This window comes from Panicum hallii, chromosome 6 (assembly GCF_002211085.1).
Source record: "Panicum hallii strain FIL2 chromosome 6, PHallii_v3.1, whole genome shotgun sequence".
Lineage (NCBI taxonomy): Eukaryota > Viridiplantae > Streptophyta > Magnoliopsida > Poales > Poaceae > Panicum > Panicum hallii.
In genome coordinates, this window is record NC_038047.1 from 20359824 (window position 1) to 20385224 (window position 25401).

A 25401-nucleotide genomic window follows, 5' to 3' on the forward strand; every position below is an offset into this window, starting at 1 on the left:
CACGTCGACAGCTCCCCTCCGGCCACCTCAAGTTCGCTTAAGACCACCAGTAGGTAACCCGAGCTTCCCTCGTGCTCTCCCTCCCCTTGCCCCTCACCGCCGGTGAACCTCGTGGATGGAATTTGGCCGGAATCAAGCTCCCACGGCCGGCCATGGTCCTTGGATCCAATTGCTTGGACTGATTTCTGTCTAGGGGGTTTTCTGTAAAATCCAGGGGCTGGTTTATAGAAAGGGTGTTTGTTATTTCATGTGTGAGTGTATTCTGTCTTGTAAAATTCGTAGAAAACCACAAAAAAATCCAAAAATGGCAAAATTAATTTTGTTGGAAGCTAGATTTCAAATCCTATAACTTTTGCTAATAAAGTTTAGTTTGAAACCAAATACTTTTACCTCTATTTTAAATCCAAGGTCAAAAGGTGTCTAGTATATAACTTTTACATTCTAACCTTGCTTCTCATAATTTTTGGCATGTATGTTCTATAAGCTACATGTAACCTTGTGTTAAAATTTCAAACTTAGATTTGTTTTATAACTTAACTTCTTTTGATTTGGGCATTTCAAATTTGAAACGCTAGCTAAGCATGTTCTATAAACCTAATTAGTCTAGATCTTTTTATTGTACTCTGATGTGTTAACTTTTAGTATATAATTAAGTTTCCAAAACTTTATGATCCTTTTTATTCAAAATTTTGAATTTAAATTTGGATTTCAAATTCAAATTTAAATGTTTTAGTTCTTATTTGCAACAAATTCAGTAATATCCTTATGACCTTTTTATAAATGATAGTTTAAACCTAAACCCTTTTTATTTCATGAACTCTTGTGTGTTGACTTGGTGAATTGCAACATTTGAAACATAAGGTCTTATTTTAAATCTCGTCTTACTTAATTTATTGCATCTCATATAGACTCAGCGACGCTTGACGACGGAGATTATGAGTTGGTCTTAGGACAAGACCAAGGGTTTCCAGAAGACCCAACGCAAGTCGTCGAGGGACTAACAGAAGCCCCGAACCAAAGTTCGGAAGCCTTTGATACTCCTGCCCCCCACCCCACTCAAGAAGGCAAGCCCCGATGCACATCCCAGTATTTCAACTTATTACCATTTCACTTATACCTTATGTATCCTGCATTACGTCTAGGAGTTGAAGTGAAACCCTAGTTGCATGAGATCTTAGGAATCCAATGTATTGTACCCGAGTCCTTGTCGCTTAAATGCTCTGCTAAATAGGGCCGGTAAAAGTCGGGTGATTTCCTGTCACTCGCGCTATATAGGAGTTGCTTGTTTACAACTCTGCAACCACTATAAGGATGATGGACAGGGTCATGTGTTGTATCATGACCTGGAGGTTTACCCTGTCTGTTTTGTTAAAAGTGGTTAAGGTCGCAGCATGTGGTAGTGGTGGCTAAGCGTTTGAAAGTACTAGCCACATACCTTGAAATATGGTAAGCGGTAAGCCTAGTACCCGAATGGCCCGGCAAGTGGACGCGTTTCCACCACTCGACTTTTATTTTATGTTTACACGCACCGACGTGTGGGAGTACGTTTTGCATGGCAGACAGGAGTACGGGTTTTGTAGTCACGCTACAGACGTATGTCCTGCACAATTGGTGTGCGTACGGTCCTGCAGTCGCTTGTGGTGGCCCTGATCCATAACCCGGAATATGAGGGAAACGGTTGCTTCGGAACGCCCTGTTGGTATCCCAAGCGTGTGTGTTAGGTTTACCTTGCAAGGTTAAATTCGATTCGGATCGTCCGCCTCTCACGAGGATTGAGACTGCTTATTCCTTCTGCCACATAGAGTAAAAAGTGTAATGATTGATGGAATAATCATGATGGATGTTAATCTCTATCTTGCTTGTTTAGTTTAGGTGCTTACCTAGATGGCTAATCAAGCTAGAATTTGGAAGCTAAAACTTGAAAGTAGATTATACTCTTAGTTGCTTTTCAGCTAAAAATAACCCAGAACCCTTGCAATGCCTTCATGAGTCTAGTTACGGGCTAAAGTATACCCAAACTCGGGTAAGCCTTGCTGAGTATTAGAATACTCAGCCTTGCCAATGTCTGTTTCAGGAATGACCTTCGAGAACCCCACGGACAACCCTGTGTGGCCAACGTTCGTTCCTTTTGGCTGGTCCGTGGAGTGGGACCCATCCCCGGCAGGCAGTGACCCTCCGGAGTGACACCAGGCCTTGGGCTGAGCATGGTGTCCACCTTTGCGACGTGTGTAGTCGCGTAAACTTTTCTTTCCGCTGTGAGTTTGGACAAGCTGTCACGCTTGTCAGTTTGAACACTGCTTGTATAAATTTACTTATTTTTGAACCCGGTTTGTAATAATGTATGAAAGACTATAAATTAAAGGTTGATGAGCTATTCTGTGAATGTAAACTCTCTTTCGTGCGAGGTAAACCTGCTTCGGTCCTGTTGAACCGTGGTTGTATCGGGCGGAGACCCGACAGACCAATGGATTGTTCCGTTTGAAGTGCGTTAAGTTAATAGCAGTTGTACGGTGATCATTAGCACACTTGAGCCGGAATAATTTAGGCGGTTCTGCCACACCGATCGTGAGGCGCGGAGGGCCAGGAATAGAGCTCGCACAATCCGGCGGAGGAGGGTCAATGAGCGCAGGCGATCTATGCATCGCGAGCTTGACCCTGAGTTCGCCACCGTGAGCGAGCGGGGCTTCAGGACTCCGGTGGCCAACATCGCCAGGGTCATGGCAATACTCGAGTGCAGTAATGATCCGAGTGTTCGTCAGGCGCTTCTTTACGCACAGAGGGCCTCGATCCAGTTGGATCAGCAAAACCCGGCATCTACCGTCCGGGAGGAGTGCGTGGGCGAGAGCCGGAGCCAGGCTCACAGCCGAACGGCTGGTGGTCGCCCTCGACCTCAACCTAGCCACAACAACGACAACGCCCGCGGGAGTCAAGCCCCTGGCGGGAGGCAGCAGCCACCTCCAGGGGGTAACCCGCGGCAGGCCAATCACCGGCCTCCTCCAGAAGACCTGCGCCAGCACATCCATGAAGGGCGCGATGCGCGGTCTGTGATCGACTCTAGGCGCAAGGTACGCGAGGAAGTCGAGACCGAAGGTACGGACTGCACCGACCGCTTCCCAGCTTTCTCTGCATGGTTCAGCAGCTACAAGTACCCTGAGGGCTTCAAGCCGATCGGCATCACCAAGTACGATGGCAAGCAGGCTCCTCAGCAGTGGCTGCGTTGCTACTCCACGGCCATTGAGGTTGCAGGGGGCTCGAACATGACCAAGGTTGTCTACTTCCCGATGGCTTTGGACCCTGCGCCGCTCACGTGGCTGGAGAGCCTCAGCAACAACTCCATCGACTCCTGGGAGCGGCTCAAGAAGGTCTTCATCGACAACTTCCATGGAGCAATTGCTCGCGCAGGTACTCGTCACGATCTTGCTCGGTGTAAACAGGAATGTAACGAGCTCCTGCGGTCCTACACACGTCACTTCTTCGACGTTCGCGCCACCATCACGAACATCTTGGAGGATGACATCATCAACTGCTTCTACAACGGCATCACCGACCCAGGCATCTACGGCGATTTTGGGCGGAACAGGCCGAAGACTGTTGCGGGCCTTCGTGATATGATGCACGATTGGTCCGAATAGGAGGAGAAGATGCGGGAGTGGTTCCCGTGGTGCCAAGATAGCAATCTGAGACGCCCAAATGACAACCGCAACGACAAAGGCCAGCGGGACTATTCGGGTCCACCCCGAAAGCGCAAGCCAGATGTGGATCGTCCCTCACGGGGCAAGAAGTCGACAACGCAGGAGGAGTTTGAGAAGCTCCTGCAGAAGAAGTGCCCATGGCATCCAGGTGCCAATCACGCGGCCATCTACTGCTACCACCTTCGGAGGACGTTCAGCAACTCCGGTGGTGGTAAGAAGAACAAGAAGCTTGCGGACAAAGAACCCGAGGATGACGACCAAGAGGACCAAGGGTGCAACCCGAAGTTCCAGGATGCTTTGAAGACCGTCAATGCCATCTTCGGGGGAGATGGGGATTTTGGCTCCAGGCGGGACCAGAAGCTGCTTCTTCGGGAGATCATGTCCATCGAGCCGGCGGTGCCACGACCACTCCGTTGGTCATAGGTCCCCATCTCATTTTCCCATGATGATCAATGGACGAGTTTCTTGGTGCTTGGCAAGTTTCCCCTGGTTCTGGATCCTGTGGTGGCTGAGGTCAGGCTCACCAAGGTGCTCATCGATGGTGGGAGCGGTCTCAACCTCATCTTCGCCAGCACTCTGAGGAAGATGGGCCTGGACTTCAAGGACATGCTGGTTCCGAGCAAGTCCCCTTTCTACGGCATCGTCCCAGGTAACGCGGCGCACCCACTTGGTACGGTAGTTCTCCCGGTCACCTTCGGCATGAGGGAGAATTATCGCACTGAGTTCATTAAATTCGAAGTGGCCAACTTCGAATCTTCTTATCATGCAATTTTGGGTCGTCCGGCACTCGCCAAGTTTATAGCAGTGCCACATTACGTTTATCTGCTTCTCAAGATGCCAGGACTAAGTGGAGTACTTACTCTCCATGGTGACTTGAAGAAGTCGTATGACTGCAATCAGGAGGCGATCCAGTACGCTTCGACTACTCGTGTGCCAGATGCTTCCTGGGAAGTACTCGCGGCCGCGCAGCAGCTCTCTCAGTCCGGGCTAGAGATCCCCTCGAGAAAGGCCAGCAAGACGAACATCCAGTCGACTGATGACGTGGTCCTCAAGACGATCCAGCTCAAGGAGGGAGACTCATCTAAGATCGCCGTCATCGGCGCGGGCTTAGGAGAAAAATAGGAACTCGCGCTCATCAGCTTCCTTCGGGCTAACCGAGACATATTTGCGTGGAAACAATAGATATGCTAGGGGTGCCCAGGGAGCTGATCGAGCATAGCTTGAATGTAGACCCACAGGCCGTGCCCAAAAAGCAACGCCTGCAAAGGTTTGCCCACGATAAGCGTGAGGCCATCAAACGGGAAATAGCTAAACTCCTCGCGGCTGGATTCATTAAAGAAGTAATCCATCCAGAGTGGGTAGCCAATCCTGTCCTTGTACAAAAAAAATAATGAATGGAGAATGTGTGTTGACTACACTGATCTCAACAAGCACTGCCCAAAAGATCACTTTGGGCTGCCGCGCATTGACCAAGTTGTCGACTCGACGGCTAGTTGTGTCCTTCTTTGCTTCCTTGATTATTATTCAGGATATCATCAGATTGCGCTCAAGGAGGAGGACCAGATCAAGACAGCGTTCATCACCCCGTATGGGACGTATGCCTACAAAACTATGTCCTTCGGGTTAAAAAACGTAGGAGCAACCTACCAGCGTGCGATCCAGATATGCTTCGCGGATCAGCTGCATCGGAACGTTGAGGCCTACGTGGATGATGTGGTCATCAAGACCAGGGATTCTGACGATTTGATTACAGATTTGGAAGAAACGTTCAGTAGTCTGCACAGAGTTTGGTGGAAGCTCAACCCAACCATGTGCGTTTTTGGAGTACCTTCAGGGAAATTGCTCGGGTTCATCATCAGCAACCGGGGCATTGAGGGCAACCCTGTAAAGATTTCGGCCATTACTGATATGGGGGCTCCGACCACAATCAAGGATGTGCAGAAATTAACGGGTTGCATGGCAACCCTGAACAGGTTCATCTCCTGACTCGGGGAGAGAGGACTACCCTTCTTCAAGCTCTTGAAACACCAAGATAAGTTCCAATGGACGGAGGAGGCCGAGCGGGCTCTGCAAGATCTAAAACATCACCTTCGGTCTCCTCCGATCCTTACAGCACCGTTGCCGGGGGAAGATCTACTACTTTACATTGCGGCAACAACTCACGTTGTCAATAGTGCTATTGTAGTCGAGCGAGGCGAGGAAGGCCATGCATTTGGAGTGCAGAGGCCTGTCTACTTCATCAGCGAGGTACTCTCCGAATCCAAGGTATGGTACCCGACCGTCCAGAAGCTTTTATATGCAATTCTAATCGCATCAAGAAAGCTGCACCATTATTTCAATGAATACAAGATCACTGTGATTACGAATTTCCCGTTGGTGGATATTCTTCATAATCAAGACACCACGGGGCGTATATCAAAGTGGGCAGTGGAACTGGGGGCTTTGTCAATCGACTTCAAGCCACGCACTGCAATCAAGTCTCAAGCCTTAGTCGATTTTATGGATGAATGGAGGGAGAATCAAGTTTCAACTCCAATCGACAAGCCAGAGCACTGGACCATGTACTTTGATGGGTCCGTCAAGCTCGATGGCGGCAGCGCCGGAGTTCTGCTTATTTCTCCACGGGGCGAACAATTGAAGTATGTGTGGTAGAACTGCCAGAATTATTCCGGTTCAAGTGCCCTAGCCATTGCCATACAGTCGATAACGACTCAACGCACTTCAAACAGAACAACCCGTTGGTCTGTCGGGTCTCCGCCCGATACAACCACGGTTCAACAGGATCGAGGCAGGTTTACCTCGCACGAAGGTGAGTTTACAATCACAGAATAGCTCATCAACTTTTAATTTACAGATAGTCCAACATTATTACAAACCAAGTTCCAACTTAAGTAAAAATTTATATAAACCATGTTTAAACTGACAAGCCGAAAAGCTTGTCCATACTTACAGCGGAAAGAAAAGAACACGCGACTACACACGTCGCAAAAGTGGACACCGTGCTCAGCCCAAGGCCTGGTGTCACTCAGGAGGGTCACTACCAGCCGGGGACAGATCCCACTCCACGGACCAGCCAAAAGGGACCGACGTTGGCCATGCAGGGTTGTCCGTGGGATTCTCAAAAGTTAAACCTGAAACAGATACTAGCAAGACCGAGCATTCTAATACTCAGCAAGGCTTACCTGGGTTTGGGTATACTTTAGCCCGTAACTAGACTCATAAAGGCATTGAAAGGTTCTGGGTTTATTTTCAGCTGAAGAGCAACAACGAGTATGATCTATTTTCAAATTTTAGCTTTCATATTCTACTTGATTATCCATTCTAGGTTAGCACCTACACTAAGCAAGCAAGATAGAGATTATCATCCATCAAGATTGTTCCATCATTAGTGACACTTCTTACTCTATGTGGCAGAAGGAATAAGCAGTCTCAATTTCCGTGAGAGATGGACGATTCTGAATCGAGTTTCAACCTTGCAAGGTAAACCTAACACACACGCTTGGAACATCCAAAGATCGTTCCGAAGCAACTGTTTCCCTCATATTCCGGGTTATGGATCAGGGCCACCACAAGCGACTGCAGGACCGTACGCACACCAATTATGCAGGACATACGTCTGTAGCGCGACTACATGATCCCGTATTCCTGTCTGCCTTGCAGAACACACTCCCACACGTCGGTGCGTGTAAACATAAAATAAAAGTCGAGTGGTGGAGACATGTCCATTTGCCGGGCCATTCAGGTACTAGGCTTACCGCTTTACCATATTTCGCGGCATGTGGCTAGTACTTTCAAACGCTTAGCCACCACTACCACACACTTCGACCTTAACACTTTTATCAAAACAGACAGGGTAAACCATCAGGTCATGATATAACACATGACCCTATCCATCATCCTTATAGTGGTTGCAGAATTGTAAACAAGCAACTCCTATATCGCGCGAGTGACAGGAAATCACTCATCTTTTACCGGTCCTATTAAGCGGAGCGTCTACGCAATAAGGACTCAGGTACAATACATTGGACTCCTAAGATTTTATGCAACTAGGGTTTCATTTCAACTCCTAGACGTAATGCAAGATATATAATATAATAATGGAACTATAATAGATTGAATTAGTGGGGTATGCATCGGGGCTTGCCTCCTTGAGTGGGGTTGGGGGCAGGAGTGTCAGAGGCTTCCAAACTTTGGTTTGGGACTCCAGTTAGTTCCTCAACGACTTGTGTTGGGTCTTCAGAAAACCCTTGATCTTGCCCTAAGACCAACTCGTAGTCTCCGTCGTCGAGCGTCGTTGATTCTACATGATATGCAACAATTTAAGTAAGACGAGATTTGAATTTAAGATCTTATGTCACAACAAAGTTGCAATCCAACAAAGTCAACACACATGAATTCATGAAACAAAAGGGGTTTAGGCTTGAATTACCATTTATAATTGAGTCATGATTATAGTGCTGGATTTATTGCAAACAGGAACTACAACATTTGAATTTGAATTCAAATTCCAAGTTTAAATTCAAAACTAAGGTAAATAGGATCATAAAGTTTAAATTATATACTAATTATTAACACCTTAGGTTATGATAAAAAGATCTAATTAAATAAGCCTAAGGAACATGCTTAGTTAATTTCAAATCACCTCAAATTTGAATTACTTAAATTCAAAAGAAGTTAATCTACAAAACAGTGCTAGGTTTGAAATTTTAACACAAGTTCACACATGACCTGTAAAAGTTACATATTAAAAATCATAAGAAGCAAAGCTAATATGTAGAAGTTATGTATAAAATACCTCTTAACCTTAGATTTAAAATAGATGCAAAAGTATTTAGTTTCAAACTGAACTTTATTAATAAAAGTTATAGGGTTTGAAATCTAGTTTCCAACAAAACTAGTTTTGCAATTTTTGGATTTTTCTACAGTTTTCTACAAATTTTACAAGACAGTTGCTTTACACACATGAAATAACAAGACACATAGGGGGGTCTTCGGTACATTAGCGCCTAGGTCCCTAGGATACTAAAAACTCTTACACATATGCCCCTGCCACGCCTCGACATGGCCGGCTAGGGGAGGAGGTGAGGGAGCAGTAGGCCGAGGGGATTTGGTCAGGTGAAAGGGTTACGGCGAATTCCGGCGAAGAAAGCACGGCGGACTTCGGTGGCGCAAGGAGGAAGAAAGGGGGAAGTAGGCCGGGGAAAAGGGTTTGGGTTGGCCTTATAGCAGTACATTGCTTCAAGGAAGGGAGGGAGAGGAGAACCGACCACGGGATTGGGCTCAAGACGGCGAGCGGCGCCGGTGACTCCCTCGGTTTCGTGGCGGTTGCTCGGCTCCGGTGGCCCTACGTGGCAAGGGGAGGAGAAGACAGCAGGGGTAGCACGGGCGGTGGGGAAAGGGGTGGGGCGACGCGTGGAAGGGAGGTGCAGAGCTGCAGGGTGGTGCACATGGCCGGGCAGGGGCGGCGGCGTGCAGCAGAGGAGAAGCAGAGAGGAGATCGGGACTGGGGAAGACGAAGGGGACCTGGTTGAAAAAGCAGAAAGTTCAGGGACCTCACTGTAATGCATATATAACTTTCAAACCAAAGCTCAAATGTAGATGGGCCCAAAAGCAAAAGTGTAGGGTTTTTCAAGATCTACAACTTTGCTTTAGGGTTCATCTGCAGAAGGGCAACAGTTTTTAAATTAATAAGAAACTTAGCCAAATTTTCAAACTTTATGTAAATCCTATAGATAAAACTACACTACACATACATCCAAAAGGCAGTTTCACTTACTTTTGCGATTTAAACACAAGTTTTGGACTTTTGCAAAATAACCCTCATACATTTGAATTCTACCCTCCACATTCACCCATTTAGCACAAAAGGACCTCTATTAAAATATAATCATATAAACAATCATTTTTCCTTAGCATTAAAATTTTAAACACACTTTTGCCACATTTTGTACATGACAACACACTAAAAAAAATCTAGGGTGTGACCATGCTATTTACCTGAGTGTCACAGCCTTCCCCCTAAAAAGAATCTCGTCCCGAGATTCCGGAACAGAAGAATTTGGATGATTAATTTCGGAGGTTGGCTCGGAAGAAGTCTGGGAAATTATGCTGAAGATAAGATTCAGTTTCCCATGTTGCTTCTTCTTCTATGTGCTGATTCCACTGAATCTTGTATATTCTGATGGTTTCTCTTCTAGTGCTCCTTTCTTTAGTGTCTAGCACTTTAAGGGGGTGTTCTGTATAAGTCAGATCAGGTTCGATTTCGATAGTCCGAGGATCGATGATTTCTGTAGGAATCTTGACACATTTCCTAAGTTGGGATACATGGAAAATGTTATGAATAGCTGCTAACTGAAAGGGAAGTTGAAGGCGATAAGCTACGGGTCCACAGATTTCAAGGATTTCAAAGGGTCCGATGTATCGAGGAGCAAGTTTCCCTTTTACGCCGAACCTTTGAATACTTCGAGTAGGAGATACTCGAAGATATACGAAGTCTCCGACTTGAAATTGTAAGGGTCTTCTTCGTATATCCGCGTAGCTTTTCTGTCGAGATTGGGTTGCCTTCAGATTTGTCTGTATAATTCTCACTTTCTCTTCTGCCTCATTGACAAGGTCTGGTCCAAAGTTTTTACGCTCGCCGGTTTGTGACCAATTCAAAGGAGTTCTACAGCGGCGACTGTACAATGCTTCGAACGGGGCCATCTTAAGACTAGTCTGATAGCTGTTATTGTAAGAAAATTCAGCCAGTGACAAGCATTTACCCCAATTCTTGTCATATTGAAGGGCGCAGGCTCTAAGCATATGTTCCAAAATCTGATTTACTCTTTCAGTCTATCCATCTGTTTGAGGATGATATGCAGAGCTTCAAATTAACTTAGTTCCAAGAGCATATTGAAGTTGCTCCTAGAACCGAGCAATAAATTGCGCTCCACGATTGAAAATGATCGTCTCAGGTATTCCATGAAGACGAACAATCTGATCCAAGTAAATCTCAGCATACTTCTTGGCATTATATGTAGTGTGTACGGGAAGGAAATGTGCAGTTTTGGTTAATCAATCAACGATTACCCAAATAGAGTCATGCTTTAGAGATGTATTGGGCAAACCAACAATGAAGTCCATACTGATATCCTCCCACTTCCAAGAGGGAATAGGTAGAGGGTGAAATATACCAGCAGTTTTCAGATGACTGGCTTTGACTCTTTGGCAGATATCACATTCTGAGACATACTTGGCGATTTCTTGTTTCATACGAGTCCACCAAAAGTTTTGTTTCAGATCTTGGTACATCTTCATACTGCCAGGGTGCATAGAAAATTTGGATAGGTGGGCTTCGTCCATTATCTGTCTACGGAGCTTATGATCCTTGGGTATAACAATACGTTCGTTGAACCATAAAACTCCTTCTAGATCTTCTCGGAAGAATTTATACTTTCCTTCATCTTGGGTGATCTTCTGTTTAATGATTCTAACTCCCTTACTGCGCTGCTGAGCTAGAACAATGTCATCCCTAAGTGTGGCTTCAACTGAGAGATGGTTCAAGTCACCTTGGGGCACGATTTCTAGATGAAGCTTTCTCATTTCCCAGCAAAGAGTCTCGTTGAAAGCTTCAACAGCTAAGCAATAACAATGTGCCTTGCAACTGAGTGCATCGGCAACAACATTGGCCTTACCTGGATGATAGTGTACTTCCAAATCATAATCTTTGATAAGTTCTAGCCAGTGTCTTTGCCTCATATTTAAATCTGCTTGTGTAAAGATATACTTAAGGCTTTTGTGATCGGTGTATATATGACACTTCGCACCCATCAGATGATGTCTCCAGATCTTCAAAGCATGAATGACAGCTGCGAGCTCAAGATCATGGGTAGGATAGTTCTGTTCATGAACTCTGAGTGCTCGCGATGCATATGTAATCATGGGTCAACTCGTGCTCAGGTTCCACCGGGAGTTTTTGTCCAGGAGCTCAAGCAGCCATCCATCAAGCCTTCACCACAGATATCCACCGATGCGGGTCCTCAACAACCCGATCGGGAGGTCACGACGCTGGGTGAGGACTGGAGAGAGGCTTTTATCGACTTCATCCGGGATCAAAGGTGTGACAACCAGGTAATTAGATTTATGGATATTAGACCTAGTGTAAAGAGTATGTGTTTGTTATGGTGTTTATGTATAGTACAAATAATTAAGAGTACAGTTGTAATTTCTATAGAATATAGGTCCTTGAGTGCTAATTAAGTGTAATAGATATGCTAGATCACATGAAAAATGGGTTTTGTGTGGAAAACGAGGACCTAAATGTAATTAGTGCAAAAATATGGGTCCTTTTATGCAAGTTAAGCAAAGTATAAAAGTGACTTTTAAAGTTTACCTAGGACTAAATTGCAAGAATGTCAGTCATCATGACAGTCATGAAAACTTTTATTTAGGTCCAAATTTTTGACCAAATCCTTTTTGGGTAAGGACAGGGTAATTTAAATTTTACCTTTGTTCAAATTTAACGTGTAATGCTGCAAGTTTTGGGTTTTTAAGCTTGAGCCCTAAAGCAATGTTGTAGGGCTTGAAAAGTTCTACAACTTTCGTTTTGGGCATCCTCTCATTAGATCTTTTTATCGTTGGGAAAAATTAGTTTACCGTAGACTCCCTATGTTTCTTCAGTTTTACAAATAGGTCCCTAGGAAAATCCCCTTTCTCTTCCTCCTCTGGCGCGTCTCTGTTTTTCAGTCTGCAGCTCGCCGCTGACCACCATTGCCACCTCATGCTGCAAGTTCCCACGCGCTGCCTCGGCTCTAGCGCTGATCCTTTTCCCTTCACTCCTCCATCGTGGCCCTATCCTTTCCTAGCGCCGCTTTTCCCCTGTCTTCCTCGTCCTGCTCAAGTCAAACTGAACAGATCACTTTCACCGGTCCTTTGCCTCTGCCGTCGCTGCCTCTGCCCGCCTGTGGAGCAGACCGCACCCCCGTAGCTGCGCCTCCGTTCCCCTCCTACTCGCGAGGCACCTGGAGATCGGGGGCCAAGCCCAGTGCTGCCGCCGGCCCCTGCTAACCAGCGCCCACCTGCACGCGTCTGTCTCGCTGCCGCCCCCTCGCGTAAGGCCGTCACCCCTGCTCACCCCTCTCAAATTGGAGCTGCGTCGCCGGTTCGCCGCTCAGCCCCTAGCGCGTCGCCCTCCCCTGTGCGACCACCCCTGCCCTTTTCCCCAAACCGGAGCTGCGACGTCGCCTCCTGCCCGGCCAGCCAGAACAGGCCGCACCTGTAAGCTCTGCCCCCCTCCAACGTTGATGTCTCCCTTGTGGCCCTTCTCCTCGCTTGCTGATCACCAAAAGGAGTTCCCGGTGTGCTGCTCGACCTCCCCGACCGCCAGCGTGGCCTCCTCCCACTGGGACCGAGCTCCCCAGGCGCCTCCTCTGTTCAAGCTTGCCTAGAGGACCTCGTGCAACAATTAAGACAAGCTCAGGGGGTTTTCTGCAAAGTCTAGACCCATAGGAACAGTATGTTTGGGGACCTCTGTGTAAGAGAGCTCGTTATTTCATGTGAAGTGATATTGCTGACTTGTAAAATCCATAGAAAATAGTAGGAAATTCCAAAAATTACAAAACTAGTTTTGTTGGAAACTAGATTCTAAGCTCTACAACTTATATTAGTGAGTTTGATATGAAATCGAATATTTTTGAATCTATGTTAAATCTAAGATAAGAGAGTGTAATATCCGTAGCTTCTGCATGTTAACTTTGTTGATCCTGATTTTTGGTATGCAATCTCTATAGATTAAGTATGAATTGATGTGGAATTTTCAAACCTAAGTTTGTTTTGTAATTTAAATTCTTTTAAGTTGATCAATTCAACTTGTTTTATAGTAGAATTAGCTAAGTCTAGTCTATTCAGTAAAGCTTATCTAATTAGATCTTTTAGTCAGGATCTGTTAAGCATGCGATTGATCTGTGTTTAAATTTTCAAAACTTTATAACCTTAATTATCCAAGCTTCACATTCAAATTTGAATTTAATTTAAATTTGAGTATTTTAATTCTTGTTTTCAATTAAATCAATGCTATAGTCATGAGTTGAATGTTTATGATTCAAAGCTTAGGTTTCCTTTTTGTATCGTGAGTTCTTGAGTGTTAATCTTCTGGGTTGCAGCTTACCGTAAAATAAAGTAAAAAGACTATACATTCTTTAATTTTATATTCTTGCATATCATATAGATCCGACTGCTTTCGCCGATGGTGTTTACGAGCTGATCGCGGAACAAGCCGTGGAAATTCCTACGGACCCCGAAGACGTCGTCGAAAGTCTAACTGAAGCCCCGAACCAAAGTTCGGAAGATCTTAACTTTGCTGACTTCAGCCCCACCAGTAAAGGCAAGCCCCGGTGCACATCCCAATATTTCAAATTATTACAATTTCATTATTATATTATATATTTTGCATTACGTCCAGGAGTTGAGATGAAACCCTAGTTGCATAAAATCTTAAGGAACCAATGTATTGTACCCGAGTCCATACCGTTTAGATGCTCTGCTAAATAGGTAGTTTGAATCATATAGCAGTTGAACCCACACTTCAAGATAGTATCATTATAGCACAACTAAATGATGAAGGAGTCAAAACCATCAAGCAACAGCTAGCTCAGAGAGAAGAAAAGTATAAGTGTTTTCAAGTAGATCAAAAAGGAATTCTATGGTTCAAGGGATGTATTGTTGTACTTAAGGACCATCAGCTTCGTAAACAGATTTTGGACGAGGCACATCTATCCAAGTTCTCTATGCACCCTGGCAGTACTAAAATGTACCAAGACCTGAGACAGAACTTTTGGTGGACTCGCATGAAAAGAGAAATTGCAAGATATGTCTCTGAGTGTGATATTTGCCAAAGAGTTAAAGCCAGTCACTTAAAGACTGCTGGTGTTCTTCAACCTTTACCCATTCCTTCTTGGAAGTGGGAAGATATCAGCATGGATTTCATCGTTGGCTTACCCAACACTTCCCAAAGACATGATTCTATTTGGGTAATCGTTGATCGATTAACCAAAACCGCTCATTTCCTTCCCGTGCATACTTCTTACAATGCTAAAAAGTATGCCGAGATCTATCTAGACCAAATCGTTCGTCTCCATGGAATACCTAAGATAATCATTTCTGATCGTGGAGCACAGTTCATTGCTTATTTCTGGGAGCAACTCCAATATTCTCTTGAAACCAAATTAATTCGAAGCTCCGCATATCATCCACAAATAGATGGACAAACGGAAAGGATAAATCAAATCCTAGAGGATATGCTTAGAGCCTGTGTAATCCAATATGACAAAAACTGGGACAAATGCTTAGCCTGGGTAGAATTTTCCTACAATAACAGTTTGTGACACTCAGGTATTTAGTATTGTCACACCCTAATTTTTTTAATGTAATGTTATGTGCAAAATGTAGTGAAAGTGTGTTTAAAAATTTAAATGCTAAGGAAAAATGGTTGTTTATATAATTATATTTTAATAAAGGTCCTTTTGTGCTAAATGGGTGAACATGGAGGGTAGAATTTAAAAGTATGAGGGTTGTTTTGCAAAAGTTAAAAACTTGTGTTTAAATCATAAATGTAGGTGAAACTACACATAGGATATATGCGTAGTGTAGTTTTATCTATAGGATTTACATAAAGTTTGAAAACTTTGCTAAGATTTGTGTTAGTGTCAAAACTGTTGCTCTTCTGCAGATGAACCTTAAAGCAAAGTTGTACATTTTGAAAAACCCTACACTTTTTCTTTTGGGCCCATCTCGATTTGAGCACTGGTTTAAAAGTTGTTGATGCATTACAGTGGGGTCCCTGTCTTTTCTGGTTTTTACAACCAGGTCCTCCTTCGTATACCTCTCTCTCTCTCCCTCCTTTGCTTCTCCTCTGCCGCACGCCGCCGCCACTGTCCGGCCATGTGCGCCGCCCTGCCGCCTCTGCGCTGCCCTGATCCGTGCCACGTGCCGCTTCCCCACTTGCCCCGCCGCTCACCGGCCTCGCGCCGGCTTCCCCTCGCCTTGCCACGCCGCCCGCCGCCTGCCCGAGTGCCCCCTGCCACCAGTGCAACGCACCTCACCGTCGCTGCTGCGTAGGCCACCGCCGTGCAGTCCTGCACCGCTCCCCTCGCCCACGTGCCACTCACTGCCTCGCCGCCGCCCTACCGACCTTGTGCTATCTTGCTCCGCGTCCTCCACGTCGCAGAGCTCCTGCCTGAGCTCCGCCGCGGCTGCCACGCGCGCCGCCGACGCCAGCTCCTGCTTGTGCATGGGCACCTCCTCTTCTGGACCATGAGCTCTTCCTTTAGCTTCCCTAGTACACGCCTTGGCCGTTGCACATCGTTTTTCCCCTCAATTTTCTCTGCCCCGATCGCCATTGCTCACCGGACATCCGCCGCGACCCCAGCTCACCGTCGGCAGCCCCCACCACCGCTCCCCATCCTCGATCTGAAGTGCGATCAGCACCCCCATGACCCACCGCAGCTCACCAAGTAATCCAATCCCAATTTCCTCCACCCGAATTGCCAGACCGCAGCGCCGGCGAGCCTTCTTCCTCCGCCACCGCTCGGCCTCCCGTCGACCCATCGATACAGGGCCTCTCCGCCCCGATCAACAGCACCATCAGCACCACATCAACCCCCTAAAGCGATCCTGCCCCTCCTTCACCTCCCTCCATCGCTCTAGCCTGCAGAACGCTGGCCGCCATTACCGCCGGTGAGAACGCGAGCTCCACCCCGCTGTCGAGCACCCCTCTCCGACCTGTCTCTGTCCAAATTGAGTTGGGGAAAAGCATCCCCGCACTCCCCCAGTGCTCACGCGTGCCTCGTTCTCCCGTGTTCGCCGGCCCCTCGCCGGGAACGACGATGCCCCGACGCAGCCGCCGCCATTGCTCATCGCCGGCCGTGCTCCGCTTCTGCCCTTCGAGCACATCACCCCCAATCATGTTCAGTAGCCTCTGTAGGTCATGTGGCACCGATCCCTCCCCACCCCGGACCTCGCCGCCGGCGAGAACGCCGAAGACAGGAACGCTGGACGCCGTCGCGTGCCGGCAAGGGCATATTTGTGATGGTTTTGTCGGTTCTAAGGGCCTAAGTGCTAAAACCCAGGGACCCCGGTGCAAACCCTTTGTTATTTTATGTGTGTAAAGCTGCTGGCTTGTAAAATCAATAGGAAGTTGTAGGAAATTCCAAAAATTGTCAAACTAGTTTTGTTGGAAACTATATTTCAAACCCTACAACTTTTATTAATGAAGTTTAGTTTGAAACTAAATACTTTTGAATTTATTTTAAACTTAAGTTTAAAAGGTATACTGTGTATAACTTCTACATATTAGCTTTGTTTCTTATGATTTTTGGTATGTAACTTCTATAGGCCATGTGTGAGCTTGTGTAAAAGTTTCAAACTTAATACTATTTTGTAGTGTATATTCTTTTGATTTTGGGTAATTCAAATTCGAGATGATTTGAAATTAACTAAGCATGTTCCTTAGGCTTAATTAGATCTTTTTGTCATAACATAATGTGTTGATAATTAGTTTATAATCAAATTTTTCAAGATTTTATAATTCTATTTACCTAAGTTTTGAATTTGAACTTGAAATTTGAATTCAAATTCAAATATCTTAGTTCCTGTTTTCAGTAAATCCAATACTATAATCATAACTTAATTATAAATGATAATTCAAGACTAAACCCCCCTTGTTTCATGAGTTCATGTGTATTAACTATTGGATTGCAACTTTATCGTGAAATAAAGTCTTTAACTCAAGCACCATCTCAATTAAATTGTTGCATATCATGTAGAATCAACGACGCTCGACGACGGAGACTACGAGTTGGTCCTGGGACAAGACCAAGGGTTTTCCGAAGACCCGATAAATGTCACCGAGGATCTAACTGAAGCCCCGAACCAAAGTTCGGAAGTCTCTGACATCCCTGCCCCCACCCCACTCAAGAAGGCAAGCCCCGATGCATACCCCAATATTTCAATTGATTACAATTTCATTATTATATTATATATCTTGCATTACGTCTAGGAGTTGAAATGAAACCCTAATTGCATAAGATCTTAGGAATCCTATGTATTGTACCCGAGTCCTTATCGTGTAGACGCTCTGCTAAATAGGGCCGGTAAAAGTCGAGTGATTTCCTGTCACTCGTGCGATATAGGAGTTGCATGTTTACTCTTCTGCAATCACTATAAGGATGATGGACAGGGTCATGTACGGTATCATGACCTGGAGATTTACCCTATCTATTTTGATAAAAGTTGTTAAGGTCACAGCGTGTGGTAGTGGTGACTAAGCGTTTGAAAGTACTAGCCACATGCCGCGAAATATGGTAAAGCGGTAAGCCTAGTAACCAATCGGCCCGGCAAGTGGACATACTTCCCACCACTCGTAATTTGGTTTTTATCACGCACCAACGTGCGGGAGTGCATTCCGCACTACGGACAGGAGTACGGTCATGTAGTCGCGCTACAGACAAATGTCCTACACAATTGGTGTGCGTACGGTCCTACAGTCGCTTGTAGTGGCCCTGTTCCACGACCCGGAATGAAAGGCAAACGGTTGCTTCGGAACAATCTTTGGATGTTCCAAGCGTGTGAGTTAGGTTTACCCTTGCAAGGTTGAAACTCGATTCAGAATCATCCGTCTCTCGCGGAAATTGAGACTGCTTATTCCTTCTGCGACATAGAGTAAGAAGTGTAACTAGTGATGAAACAATCTTGATGGATGATAATCTCTACCTTGCTTGCTTAGTGTAGGTGCTAACCTAGAACGGATAATCAACTAGAATTTGGAAGCTAAAATTTTAAAATAGATCATACTCTTTGTTGCTTTTCAGCTGCAAATGAACCCAGAACCCTTGAAATGCCGTCATGAGTCTAGTTACGGGCTAAAGTATACCCAATCCCGGGTAAGCCTTGCTGAGTATTAGAATACTCAGTCTTGCTAGTCTCATTTTCAGGTATAAGCTTCGAGAACACCACAGATAGTTCTGCATGGCCAACTTCTGTTCCACATGGCTGGTCCGTGGAGTGGGATACGTCCCCGGCTGGCAGTGACCCTCCGGAGTGACACCGGGCCTTGGGCTGAGCATGGTGTCAACCTCTATGACGTATGTAGTCGCGTGTTTATTTCCCTTCCGCTGTGAGCATGGACAAGCAGTTAAGCTTGTCGGTTTAAACACTGTTTGTATAAGTTTTACTTTAAGTTTTGAACCAGGTCTGTAATAATGTTTGCATATCTGTAAATTAAAAGTTGATGAGCTGTACTGTGATTGTAAACTCACCTTCATGTGAGGTAAACCTGCTTCGATCCTGTTGAACCGTGGTTGTATCGGGCGGAGACCCGACGGACCAATGGGTTGTTCCGTTTGAAGTGCGTTGAGTTGTTATCGGCTGTATAGCGATGACCCACGCACTTGAACCGGAATAATTCAGGCGGTTCTGCCACACAGTTATCAGTCGAGTCTCAAAATAGCTCCTTTTGAAGCATTATACGGTAGCCGATGCCGAACTCCTTTGAGTTGCTCCCAAACCGGCGAATGTAAAATCTTTGGACCCGATCTTGTCACTGAAGCAGAAGAAAAAGTGAAGATCATTCAAAATAATCTAAAGGAAGCCCAATCTCAACAAAAGAGCTATGCGGACAAATGAAGGAAACCATTGCAGTTTGAAGTTGGTGACTTTGTATATCTAAGGGTATCTCCTACCCGCGGTGTTCAACGGTTTGCTATGAAAGGAAAACTCGCTCCTCGATACGTTGGACCTTTTGAAATTCTTGAAACTTGTGGACCCGTAGCTTATCATCTTCAACTTCCTTATTAGCTAGCAGCCATTCATAATATCTTCCATGTATCTTAGCTTAAGAAATGCATCAAAATCTCTACCGAGGTCATCAATTTCCAAACCATCAAAATCGAGTCAGACCTATCTTATACCGAACATCTGATCAGAATACTGGATACCAAAGAGAGAAGCACAAGAAGAGAAACAATCAGGATGTTTAAGATTCAATTGAACAATCACACTGAAGAAGAAGCGACTTGGGAAACTGAGTCTTATCTTCAGCACAACTTTCCAGACTTCCTTAGAGCCAAACCAAGTATCTAATCTTCCAATTCAATTCTGTTCCGGAATCTCGGGACGAGATTCTTTTTAGGGAGGGAGACTGTGACATTTCAGGTACTTAGGAGCTAGGCACGCAAATTTCTAGTATGAAGTTGTGCTTGTTAGTGTAAAGTTTGTGTTTGCTTTGATGAATGCCTTTAAAAACTTAAAATACATGTTAAAGGGTATTTTTATAATATTGGGAAAAATTAGGGTTCTTTTTGTAAATTGTGTATAAATGGGAGGTAATTTCAAAAATGTATGAAGGGTTGATTTGCAAACGTGAGTATTCACTCTTTAACCACTGTAAGAACTGTAAATACTCCAAGGCTTCATTGAAAGGGGTAAAAATTTATTTTGGATTTATTTGAAATTGAATGATTAGTTGGTTTTTAAAAATAATTTTAAAACCCTAACTATTTTGAAGTTGGACCCTAAAGCAAGGTGGTAGATCTTTTTAAGCTCTACACTTTTGATTTTGGGCATATTTTTATTAGAGCTATAGTTTGGAAAAAAATTTTACTTTACAGTGAACTCCTTGAACTTTTGCAAAATTTACGAACAGGTCCTCGTCATCTTCCTCGTGCTTCCCCCTCTCTGTTTCTCTGCAGCGCCGCCCACCGCCCATCGCAGTGTTTTCCCCGGCCGCCCGCTGCCCCTTCGCTGCTCTTCCTGCGCCACCTGGCCCCCAGCTCGCCATCCCGCCGCTTAACCGACCCCGCTGGCTCCTCCTCGCGCAGACGCGTTGCACCGCCGCCCGCCTGAGCCGCCACGCGCGTCGTTGACCGCCCGCACGCCTCGTTTTAGCTTGGGAACACACCCAGTAAACTTCTCCTTTCTTCTTTTTCCTCGCACGCACTCGCATTCTTGTTCCTTTCCCCGCTCGACTACTTCGCCCGAGCTCCTCTGTCCACCGGCGTCAGCCATCTCTGCCGCTCCTCCTCTCCAATTTCATGCTCCACCAGCACCGCCGCATCTCATTGCCCCTTCCTAATCCACTCTTTTTCCTCCTCCTGTGCACGCGCAGCCCAGAACATTACGCTGGCGATCTCACTCTCCGCCGCCGTCCTATTTCTAGTCGAACCGAAGTTCTACCTCTTCTCCTTCCTCGCCAGGAGCACCATCAGCACCACATCTCCACGCTGAAGCTCCGTGACCAATTTCCCTTCGCCTTCCTGCACCCTAGTAGCCAGAACACCATCGCCGCCCTCAAAACCTCGCCGCGCAGGCTCTGTCACTAGTTGAACTGCCGCCTCCAAGCTTCCTTTCTACGATTCCAACCACCCCCAAGTCCGTTATAAGCTCCTGAACCTTTTTCCCCACCTTTCCCTCGCCGCCGGTGAGCCTCCTCGCCGGATTTTAATCGCTGCCACTCGACTTCTTCTGTTCAAGTCGATTAGGGACCCAAATGCAAGTCTCTGTTTCTTTCTAGGGTCTTATTTGCAAAATACACGCCCATCCGCTACACACCCATCGGCCACATGCTCATCGACTACACGTTTATCGGCTACACCTCTATAGGCTACTTTTGCTAAAGAAATATCACAGCCGATGCACACCCCAATCGGCTAGATAAACTATCAGAAAAATACGCTGTTAAGTAGATCTGATTAGCTCTATAGTCACCTTCACCAAATAGCCGTTTTGAACAAAGTTTCTACACCAGAAACTCTACTTGAGTTTATTTTCAAATCTTTTTGTTGTTTGTACAAATTAGTTAAGTCTTGAAGTGATGTATTGAATATATTCTTGTTGGAATGCAAATTTATCATGAAAACCAAATATTCAAATAATAACCATTTGCTTCAAATAATTGCATATCATGTAGATTTGATGACACTCGCCGACGGTACCTACGAGCTAATCCTGGAAACTGACGAGGGTATTTCTGAAGCTCAAGTAAACATCACCAAGGGTCTTTCTGAAGCCCGGAACCCAGGTTCGGAAGATACTGACATCACTGACCCCAGCCTCACCAGTGAAGGCAAGCCCTGGTGCATAACCTAGTATTTTAAATTATGCACTTATATTGTTATATATCTATATTGTGCATTGAGTTCTAGGAATTCTTATGAAGCCCTAGTTGCATGAAACCTAGGAACTTATGTAATGTTTCCGAGTCCTTATCGAGTAGATGCTTTGCTAATAGGACCGGCAGAATTCGAGTGATTTCCTGTCACTCGCGCGATATAGGAGTTGATTGTTTATTATTTTTGCAATCACTATAAGGATCACAGATGGGGTTATGTGCAGTACCGTGACATGGAATGGTACCCCGTCTATGTTGATCAATTTGATAAGGCCATAGTGTGTGGTAGTGGTGGTCAAGTGTTTGAAAGTACTAGCCACATACCGTAAATATGGTACGCGGTAAGCCTAATACCTGATTGGCCGAGCAAGTGGACATATCCCCCACCACTCGAATTTTGGTTTATGTACACACGCATCGACGTGTGGGAGTACATTCTGCATAGCAGACGGGAGTACAGTCATACAGTCGTGTTGTAGACGTACATCCTGCACATTGGATGTGCGTATGGTCCTGCAGTCGCTTGTGGTGGCGCTGATCCACGACCCGAGTATGAGGGGAATGGTTGCCCGGAAAGGAAAGTTTTCGAGCGTGTGAGTTAGGATCCCTTGCAAAGTTATGAAATTCGATTCAGGAATCATCCGTTTCTCGCGGTGATTGAGACTGCTTGATACTTCTACCACATAGAGTAACAAGAGCAACAGTTGATGGAACAATATTGATGTATGTTTTAATACCTAACTTGCTTGTCTAGTATAAATGCTCATTTAGAATGGCTAATTGAACTAGAATTTGAAAGCTAAAATATGGAAAATAAACCTAGAGCCTTTCAACCACTCATGATCTAGTTATGGGCTAAGTATACCCAATTGATGGGTAAGCCTTGCTGAGTATTTGTATACTCAGCCTTGCTAGTAATGTGGTTTTTAGGTATGTCATTCGAGGACTCAGTTGCTAGTTCTCCTTGGCCCTGCACTTTACCACCTGGCTGGTCCGTGGAATGGGATCCGTCCCCGGCCGGCAATGACCCTTCGGAATGACGCCATGCTTTGGGCTAAGTATGGTGCCTGCTTTGCGATGAGTAGTCGTGTTGTTGTATCTCTTCCTCTGCCATCTCTGAATAATGTTTGTTAAAACTTGAAATTTTTGAACAATGTCTATATAAATTTGTTTCAGTTAGGTTTGCAGTACTCTACTAGAAACCGGTTTGTAATAACTACTATGACTATGTTGTAAAAATGTAACGGTGATTGTATCTCTGGACTCGTATTCGTGCGAAGTACGCTTGAACGATCCGGAATCCGGTGGTTTCATCGGGACGTTACCCGACAAACCATTGGGTTATTCCGTTTGAAGTGCGTTGAGGTCATATCGTCTGTATAGCAATGATATACGCACTTGAGCCGGAATAATTCAAGCGGTTCTGCCACAGGCTGGTATCAGAGCTAACAAGTGTACACCGGAGATATGATTGACCTTAAAAATGTTTTTAATATAAAACTGGACCAACAAGTTATTTTGTAAACTTTCATTGGTTTCGTTAAGAATTGTGCTTAGTACGTAAAGCCCTAGGGTTTTAGATGGGAGTTATGAGGTAGCTACTAATATATACATAGTACGCTTATAGTACTACTCTAACTTCCAGCACTACATTTCTGTAAAAACTTACTTTCGAGCACAATCAACTTTATATGCTGTAACGACGCATTCGACGATGAGGTAAGAGGGTAAGGATCCTCAGCCAACTGGGAGAGTTTGGCCTTCCTGTCGGTGATGCGAATCCAACGCTGATTCTTAAGCAGTGGCTTACTTGAGATGCTGCCAATATACCAACGATAAGTTGATTATTTTGGGAGTATATGGTTAGGCACAGGGTATGGTGATCGCTGTTCATGCCCCCGTTTTATACAGTATCCCTATGAATACGTTGCGAAAGTAACGTATGTTAACATCATCTGTACGGCGGGAATTGTACGGCCATCGAGTTGCAGGCACTAGTCGATTTCATGGTGGAGTGGCGAGAAAACCAAGTGGAAGCCCCAGCCAACCAGCCAGAGCATTGGGTCATGTATTTTGATGGCTCACTCAAGCTAGATGGCGGTGGCGCGGGAGTACTTTTCATCAGCCCGAGAGGAGAACCACTCAAGTACATATTCCAAATACTATTCGAGGTCTCTAACAACGAAACTGAGTATGAGGCATTATTACAAGGGCTACGCCTCGCAGTCTCTCTGGGCATAAAGCGACTACTCATCTACGGTGACTCCTTACCGGTGGTTCAACAAGTCAACAAGGAGTGGGACATCAACAAGGACACCATGGACGCTTATGTTATGGAAATACACAAGCTCGAGAACAAGTTCTCAGGGTTGGAAATTTACCATGAGATTCACGACAACAATGTGGGCACGGATGTGCTCTTCAAACTGGGTTCTGATTGAGCTAACATCCCACCGAGAGTTTTCGTTCACGATTTGCATCACCCTTCCATCAAGGCACCAGACTCAAGTTCCATCGGTCAGGGTCCAAAGGAACCCGACCGAGAGGTCTTGATGATCGAGGTTGACTGGAGGGTGGCCTTCATCGACTACATCCAGGAGCACAAACTGTGGCAGAACCAACTCGAATTACACCGGCTCAAGTACGTGAGTCCACTTTTGCGGGCTCCGGCGTGCTTCAAACGGTATAATACCTTGGCCTGTCGGGTAACGTCCCGATAAACCACCGAAAGCAGGATCAAACAAGGTACCCCGCACGAAGGCGAGTCCAGAGATACAAAATGCCATCACATTTTACATCACAGGCAAATATATTACATGAGGGTTTAAAAGTAACATGACCTTCCCAGCCGAGGAAATTATTACAGATCAAACATAAGTTTTAAGTTAAGCAGCGGAATTTAAAGTACGACATTGTACACGTCGTTAGTGAAGATGTCATGCTCGCCCTTGCACAACATCACTCGGAAGAGTTTGCGTTGGCCGGGGACGGGTCCCACTCCACAGACCAACCATCAGGCAGAGGGTAGGGCCACGGTACAGGCAGAGCTGAGTCGTCTGGAGGATTACCTGAACAAAAGTTACAAGGCAAGGCTGAGTATTCTAATACTCAGCAAGGCTTACCCGGTCATGATATACGTAGCCATGTATCTAGACTTATGAAGGTTTGTAATGGATCTGGGTTTAGTTGTCAGCTGAGAAGCGATAAAGAGTAGATCCTTATTTTCAACATTTTAGCTTTCAGGTTCTAGGTGATTATCCATTCTAGATAAGCACTTATAACTAAGCAAACAAGGTATAAACTTTGATCAAACATCATTTTTTATAATAATATGATTGCTCTTGTTACTCAATGTGGTAAAGGGATTAAGCAGTCTCAATCTGCGTGAGAAGCGAACGATTCTGAATCGAATTCAACCTTGCAAGGATAACCTAACTCACACACTTGGAACATCCAACGATTGTTCCGAAGCAACCGTTTGCCTTTCATTCCGACTCATGGACAGGTCCACCACAAGCGACTGCAGGACCATACGCACTTCCAAAGTGCAGGACATATGTCTGTAGCGCG